Here is an 8,347-nt window from a genome sequence, read left to right on the forward strand (position 1 = left end):
TTATGGAGACGCCTGTTGAGCCGAAGGATTTGATAGATTAGATTTAGAAAAGAAGCTGAGTTTCTTTTTTAAACTTTAAATTTAAGAGACACAACTTTAAATTCAATATATAAAAAATTTACTCTGACGGGTAATCGAACCTGGGTCTTCCGAATGACAGACTGGAATTGTGACCACTGTTATATCAGAGACTCTTGTTAAATTATTTTTAGTCTCTGCAATCTATTTTCGACGCAAGCAAATACAAAGTAGGATTTCCGTTTTTCGACAAAAAAAAACTTCTGGGAAAGAGCTAGAACTTTCGGAAGCTTGCAGTCGGTCTTGTTAGGTTAAGAGGACTATTTTGATCTAATTTAATAATGAAATACAATGCTTTTAGGAATTTCGAAAATTAACATGGGCTCTTATAGGAAAACGAGGTTTTTCGTAAATGTAAATTTGGGGGGATAATTTTTTCGGTCAGAAAATATCAAAAGGCCCTAAGAGGTTGAATTCCGCTTCGAATGAGTCCTCATTCACCCGGATCCGTTGCCTACTGTGGCCTGTAGGCGTGGCTGATAAAAAAAATAACTTGATGAACATTAAGTGGTTATATTTGATTTTTGGAAAACAGGGAAGAAGTGATCGGATTGAGCTGAAATTTTGAGGATAAGCTCCCAGGCTCTAGGAAAAAATATCTTGTAAATTTTAGCCCGATCGGATAATGTTAAAGGGGGGCTGTAGTGGGAAAATTTAACATGAGCTTTTATAGAAAAACGAGGTTTTTTGTAAATGTAAATTTGGGGGATAATTTTTTTCGGTCTGAAAATATCAAAAGGCCCTAACAGGTCGAATTCCGCTTCGAATGAGTCCTCATTCACCCGGATCCGTTGCCAACTGTGGCCTGTAGGCGTGGCTGATAAAAAAAATAACTTGATGAACATTAAGTGGCTATGTTTGGTTTTTGGAAAACACGGAAGGAGTGATCAGATTGAGCTGAAATTTTGAGAATAGGCTCCCAGGGCCCAGGAAAGTTTATCCTCTAAATTTCAGCCAGATCGGACAACGTTAAAGGGGGGCTGTGGTAAGAGGGTCGAAACTTCCAGCCCACTTTCCCCCATTAAGATAAAGTCGGAGGGGGATGAAATTTTGCATGTTTCTTAGTTTGAGCTTAGCCTACAAAATATGATCACCGCCGTCTCTCTGCGAGCGATAGGACCGGAAATCGCTTAACATTGTGGTGGGTTGCCTCTTTAAAGAGGCACAAGTGTGCCTCCTTGATTTTTGTTTGTTTATTTGTTTTTTAATCTTCTTCTTCTCTTCTGTATACATACAAACGACAGATAAGGATGCATAATGAGTCTTTTGAACAAATTTACCTCACTCAAACCAAAAAAAAAGAAAAAAAGAAAATTAAAAATAAAATTGAAAAAATACAATTAATTTAAGCTGCAATTCGAACAGTTTTACATTATATTGAATAGATTTCCACATTACTACTACTAACTTACCGCAGAGCCAAGCTGCCTGAAGCCATTAAAGCTAAGCACGCGCCGCCTCCATCCCAATGTATTGAAAGCGTGCCTCTTTTACACTCTCTCAAGAAGTTACCATTTTTTCTTATATCTTACTTTACGATATCATCTCGCCCCAACCATAGTTGAACTGCTTGCCGTTTATCCCTAGATAGTGGGTCAAAAAGGACAATCTTTGGCAATCTGTCATCCTTCATCCACAGAACGTGCCGTAGCCATCTAAATCTTCATCTTATTAGAGCCCTAGAAAGCGGGATTGAACCGCGGTTTTCGTACAGCCTTCTATTTGAAATACGGTCAGTCAGTCAGATAGCCTAAACAATCCTTAAACCATTTTCCCTGGAAAACATCTAACAAATCTTCCTCCGCTTATGAGAGTGCAAATGCTTTAAAACCACATATCACTGCAGCTTCCAAAATTCTTTTCTTGATTTGTAAAGACATTTTCCTAATATTCCAAACTTTTTTCCGACTTTGAAAAACACCCTACCACTATTACTATTACTACTAATAACTCACCGCAGCACGATGCCATATGAGGCTAACACAACTACGCGCTCTTCTCTCTATTTCTATCTATTCAAAGCCTCCCTCTTTAGATGATATCCTTACACCCCAATCACGGGCCACCTGCTTTCCGTTTATCCCTAGGCGGTTGGTCGGAAAGGACAATCTTCGGCAATCTGTCATCCTTCATCCACAGAATGTGCCCTAGCCATCTCAACCTTTCTCTTATTATAGCCCTATAAAACAGGATTGGATCATTCTTTTTCTCACAGCCTACTGTTTGAAATATGGTCAGTGAGCTGGGTATTCAGAACAATACGTAGGCAATTTCTCTGAAAAACTTCTAGTAAATTTTCATCCGCTTTTCTGAGCGCCAATGCTTCAGAACCACATAAGACTATTGTTATTAAAGTAGCTCCCAATATTCTAATCTTGATTTGCAGACTTATCTTCCTATTCAATCTAAATCTTTTTCAATTTTGAAGAAACACCCGGAACATTGGCTATATCACTTTTATTATCTTCACTGCTCCCACAGTCTTTACCTATAATATCACCAAGGTAAGCTAATATTTCCACCTGATCAATGTTTTTGTTATCCAACGTCACCTTTTCATCTTCACTCGTTCTTAACCTTAGCAACTTAGTCTTCAACATTAATTTTCGAACTTATTCTAGCGCCCTGAACTCGCAAGACCTCTAAATGTTCATTCATTTTGCTCCTACTTCATCTAGGATTCTTAAATCATCAGCATAATCTAAGTACATGAAATTTTTCACTCCTTATTTGATTCTTTGTTATCCTATTGCCTTTCCTGTGCTCCGTCTATCAAAATGTTCCATATAAAGGGGAGTAGAACACAACCCTGCTTAACTTTTGATTTAATACAGAACAAGCTGCTAACCTAATTTCCTATCTTAACCGCAGACGTGTTATTCTTGTACATAGCACTAATTACTTCAACGTATTTGTCTGGTATACCTACAGTATATAAATAATAGTTTGCTTATGTCCTCGTCCTTCCTCGTCCATCAACAGTTTAGTGTATATTACCTTGGAACACGTATTTTCGCAGAAACTTACTCTAAATGCCTTTGAAACCAACTTGAAACTTCGAAACCTACTTTTAATTTCTAAAAACATCTAATTCTAACATTGTAGTAGTAATTACCAATTTTATGTATGCATTGGAATAAATTAATTTAAAATTAGATTCTTTAAAATTTAGTGTTACAAAGGTGAAGCCAAGTTTTGTGTTCAAGAGAAATCTGACCTGTCTAATCGTGAAAAAATCTAATGTCGCTTATGTTTCTGCTTGTTTAAATGCTCTCTGGAGCACTTGCATCTCGGAAAGGCTTTGTATAATGGTTGTGATAGGGTATGATTCTATTGTATATTGTTTATATTCAGTGAGTAAACCATACAAGGATAAGACCTTTGCTAAGGCTCTTCTAGCATTAGAATCGATCGTTTGCTCATAAGCTATTAAACCAAGGACCAAAGGTGTTTGATAACTCAGGTTTTTCTTAATTATTGACCTAAGAGTGAAAATTTTGTTGACGCATCCACTACCCTTTTTAAAACTGCATGGTTCTTCTCTTATAATTTTGTCCACAAAACCTCTCAGTCCAAAAGTATAATATTACTAAGTAATGCCTATCATATAATGCCTATCAACCTATCATGGTTGATAGGATATAAGGATATAGGGATAGGATATGGTTGATAGGATAGCATATAATGCCTATTAACCTATCAAGACCAGGCTAATGCCTCAATAACTATCACGCTCAATTTGGTCACCTTTCTTATATATGGGTTTAATTAGGGTTTCCCTGAGATTGCTAGGTATTTCCCCTTTTTTCAAAATCATATTCATGATCTTCAGTAGCATATTTCTAACCTCAGACCCACCATATTTAAAAACCACATTTACCCTACTATCAGCACACAGGGCCTTATTGTTTTTTATTCCTTTTAGTACTGTCGCTAATACTTCCTCACAAAACAAATCTTCCTTCATAGCTAAAGTATCCCAGACTTTTCATTTTCCTCTATATCTTTTCCTGCAACTCTATCTCTGTCTAGCACATTTTGAAAATGTTCTGCCCATCTCTTTTTATCTCTTTCCTTATCACTAATTGTGGCTGCATTCCGATCTTTAATTAAACAAAAAAACACACTTTTTTAAACTGAAAGTTAGAAGCGACTTTAAAACTTAAAACTAACAGAAATTATTCAGTATATGAAAGGGGATGTCCCTTTCTAAACGCCCGGGTCTTTACACTAAAGTTTTTTTGTTACTTTAAACAAAAGAGTTGTGACGGAGAGTCAAACATTTAGCGTAAGGAGCGAGGTGTTGAGGAGGGGAGAGCCCCTATCACATGCGGAATAATTTCTGTTCGTTTTTAGTTTTAATGTCGCTCGTTACTTTCAGTTAAAAATTTTTTTTATATTTAATTTATCAACGTTTTTCAACTAATGCAGGTTTGAATTGGGCTCACTGTAAATATAAAATTAAAACGGAATTCGTGTATTTAACTATGGCAAAGTTTCCTACCATGTAAAATTTCCTCTGGAAAATTTCCCTCCAAAAACTACCATCCCCATGCACCCGGTATAAAATGGCCACTCCCCCACCGAAAACACTTCCCTTGAGAAAATACCTGTAGGCTTTCCAACAGCCAATAAAATATGAAACATTTTACGGAAAGATACTCTAGATAATTCCAACCCGGTAGCCTAAATATTTTCCCCGGACAATTCGCCTTAATATCTCGACATGTAAAATTGTGTTGGAAAAGAGAAAGTAAGACTAACAAAAATAATTTTGTATAGGAATCTTGGATAAATCCCTCAGCGTAAAAATCTCTCTTGGATAGTAAACGCCCCCAAAAAAGATCTCCCCGCGGAAAATTATCCACGTAGAAAACCCCTCAGTAGAAAATTCTTCTCCTCTTCGAAAAATGTCCGCATACTTTCCAATAAGAAATACCATACGTCAACAATGGGAAAGTTCCTGACTTACAAACGTTTTCCCAGGGACTACGAGGGGTTATATTATCCTCAAAGACAAAGTTACTGGGATTTTCAACTATGTTGAACAAAATAGCTATCTCAGAACTTTGATAGGATGAATTTTAGAAAAAAAGGTGGCGAGAGGGGGGCCAGTTGCCCTCAAATCATTTAGGTCACTCAAAAAGGGCACTAAAACTTTGAATTTTCTTTTGAATGAGCTCTTGCTCGATAATCTAGGACTGACGCTTCAATGCAATCACCCCTTGGAAAAAACAAAAACAAATAAACACGCGAACGTGATCCATCTTCTGGCAAACAATACAAAATTCCACTTTTTTGCAGGCGGAACCTTGAAATTTCTAAATTAGGGTTATCAGATATGCTGAATGTGATGGTGAGATTCCAATTAACATTCATTTTCTTTTAAACGGTGTTTCCTCCGTTTTCAAGCATCAAGCGAATTTTCTTGGGTTCGTAGCTTTTAATACGTAAAACTAAACTTATGAATCTTATATATTTGGAATCAACATAATAAGCCAATTCTTTGATTTATCTTTTCATATCAAAATTCCGTTATTTAGAATTTCAGTTACTTTTGAGCCACATCGCTCCTTACTTACAGTTGTTACCCTCATCTGAATGACTGGGACAAATCCGAATTTACTACTTCCTCAGAATTTATTAACATACTAGCACAATATTTTACTATTATGCCGTCTAGCTGTATATTCCAGATCCTTGGTAATTTTATCCATGGCCTCCACTTCTAACCTCCTTAGCTAATATTTTAATGTTAAAATATTAACATAATTTAGAGTCGTTTTGTTCATATGATCTATCACTCATATAATTCTTGTACAAGCCCCTTCTCCTCTCTCTTAAACAAAAAGCGTTTTCACTAATATTCTTAGCTGGGTTCCTAACTTTATTCCTTAAGACGCTATCAGCAGCTTCACAAATTGTTTTCCCAAAATATCCATCTTATACATTGTCAAATTTTAAGCTCTCCAGTTTATTATTCAATGGGTCTTGTAAAGTTTCTCTCAAGTTCTCATCCTGGAACCAACTGGGTGTCGCCTCTCAGTATGTGTCGTCTCTGTGTGTGTGTCATTTCTGTGTGTGTGTTGCCTCTGCGTGTGTGGTCTCTGAGTGTGTCGTCTCTGCTCTGTGTGTGTGTCGTCTCTGTGTTTGTGTCGTCTCTATGTGTGTGTCGTCTCTGTGTGTGTATCGTCTCTATTTGTGTGCTGTTTCTGTGTGTGTGTCGTCTCTGTATGTTTCGTTTATGTGTGTGTGTTGTCTCTCTGTGTGTGTCGTCTCTGTCTGTGTGTTGTCTCTGTGTGTGTGTCGTCTCTATGTGTTTCGTCTCTGCGTGTGTCATCTCTCTCTCTGTGTGTGTGTGTGTGTAATATCTGTATGTGTGTTTCTTCTCTGTGTGTTTGTCGCCTTTCTGTGTGTGTATCGTATCTGTGTGTGATTTGTTTCTGTGTGTGTGTCGTCTCTGTGTGTGTTTGTCGTCTGTGTGTGTGTGTGTCGTCTCAGTGTATGTGTCGTTTCTGTGCGTGTGTGTTTTCTCTCTGTATGTGTCGTCTCTCTGTGTGTGTATCGTCTATGTTTGTGTGTCGTCTGTGTGTATGTGTGTCGTCTCTGTGTGTAAGTCGTCTCTGTGTGTAAGTCGTCTCTGTGTGTGTGTCGTCTCTGTATGTGTGTCGTCTCTGTGGGTGTGTCGTCTCTGTTTGTGTGTCATCTCCGTGTGTGTGTCGTCTCTGTTTGTGTGTCGTCTCTGTTTGTTTTTCGTCTCTGGGTCTTTGTCGTCTCTCTGTGTTGACAATCTGTGTCTTTGTGTCCTCCCTGTGTGTTTGTCGTCTCTGTGTGTGTGTCGTCTCTGTATGTATTTCATCTCTGTGTGTGCGTAATATCTGTATGTGTGTTTCGTCTCTGTTTGTGTATCGTCTCTGTGTGGGTGTCGTCTCTGTGTGTGTGTTGTCTCTGTGTGTGTGTCGTCTGTGTGAGTATTGTCTCTGTCTGTGTGTCGTCTCTGTGTCTGTGTCGTCTCTGTGTTTGTGTCGTCTCAATGTGTGTCGTCTACGTATGTGTGTCACCTCTGCGTGTGTGTAGTCTTTGCGTGTGTGTCGTCTCTTTTTTTGTGTCGTCTCTGTGTGTATGTCGTCTGTGTGTGTGTGTGTTTTGTTTCTGTGTGTGCGTCTTCACTGTGTGTGTATCGTCTCTGTGTGTGTGTCGTCTCTCTGTGTGTTTTGTCGTCTCTTTGTATGTTTCTCTGTGTGTGTGTCGTCTGCGTGTGTGTATCGTCGTCTCTGATTTTGTGTCGTCTCTGTGTGTGTGTCGTTTCTGTGTGTGTTTCGTTTCTGTGTGTAAGTCGTCTCTGTGTGTCTGTCGTCTCGGTTTGTCTGTCGTCTCTGTGTGTGTGTGTCATCCCTATGTATGTGTCATCCCTGTGTCTGTGTCGTCTCTCTGTGTGTATGTCGTTTCTGTGTGCGTGTCGTCTCTGTGTGTGTGTCGTCTCTGTGTGTGTGTCGCCTCTGTGTATGTGTCGTCTCTTTGTGTGTATCATCTTTGTGTGTGTGTCTGCTCTGTGTGTGTTTGGCTTCTCTGTGTGTGTGTGGTTTCTGTGTGTGTTTGTCGTGTCTGTTTGTTTTTGTCGCTTGTGTTTGTGTTTGTCGACTCTGTGTGTGTTTGTCGTCTCTGTGTGTGTTTGTCGTCTCTGTGTGTGTGTGCCTATTCTGTGTTTGTGTGTTTGTCGTCTCTGTGTGTGTTTCTAGCCTCTGTGTGTGAGTCTTCTCTCTGTGTGTGTCGTCTCTGTGTGTGTGTGTCGTCTGTGTGTGTATTTCGTCTCTATGTGCGTGTCGTCTCTGTGTGTGTGTCGTCTCTGTGTGTGTATCATCGTCTCTTTGTGTATGTCGTCTATGTGTGTGTGTCGTCTCTGTGTTTGTGTCGTCTTTGTGTGTGTTTGTCGTCTGTGTGTGTGTATAGTGTCTGTGTGTGTGTCGTGTGTGTGTGTGTCGTCTCTGTGTGTGTCGTCTGTGTGTGTTGGTCGGCTCTGTGTGTGTTTCTTCTCTTTGTTTAAATCGACTGTGTGTTTGTCATCTCTGTGTGTGTGTCATCTCTGTGTGTGTTTCGTCTCTGTGTGTGTCGTCTTTGTGTGGGTGTCGTCTCTCAGTGTGTGTCGTCTCTGTGTGTCTTTCGTCTCTTTGTGTAGGTTGTCTCTGTTTGTGTGTCGTCTGTGTGTTTGTCGTCTCTTTGTGTGAGTCATCTCAGTTTGTGTGTCGTCTCTGTGTGTGTTGTCTCTGTG

The sequence above is a fragment of the Artemia sp. Qi Xiang Cuo genome, chromosome 7 (genome assembly GCF_049724085.1).
Source record: "Artemia sp. Qi Xiang Cuo chromosome 7, ASM4972408v1, whole genome shotgun sequence".
Classification (NCBI taxonomy): domain Eukaryota; kingdom Metazoa; phylum Arthropoda; class Branchiopoda; order Anostraca; family Artemiidae; genus Artemia; species Artemia sp. Qi Xiang Cuo.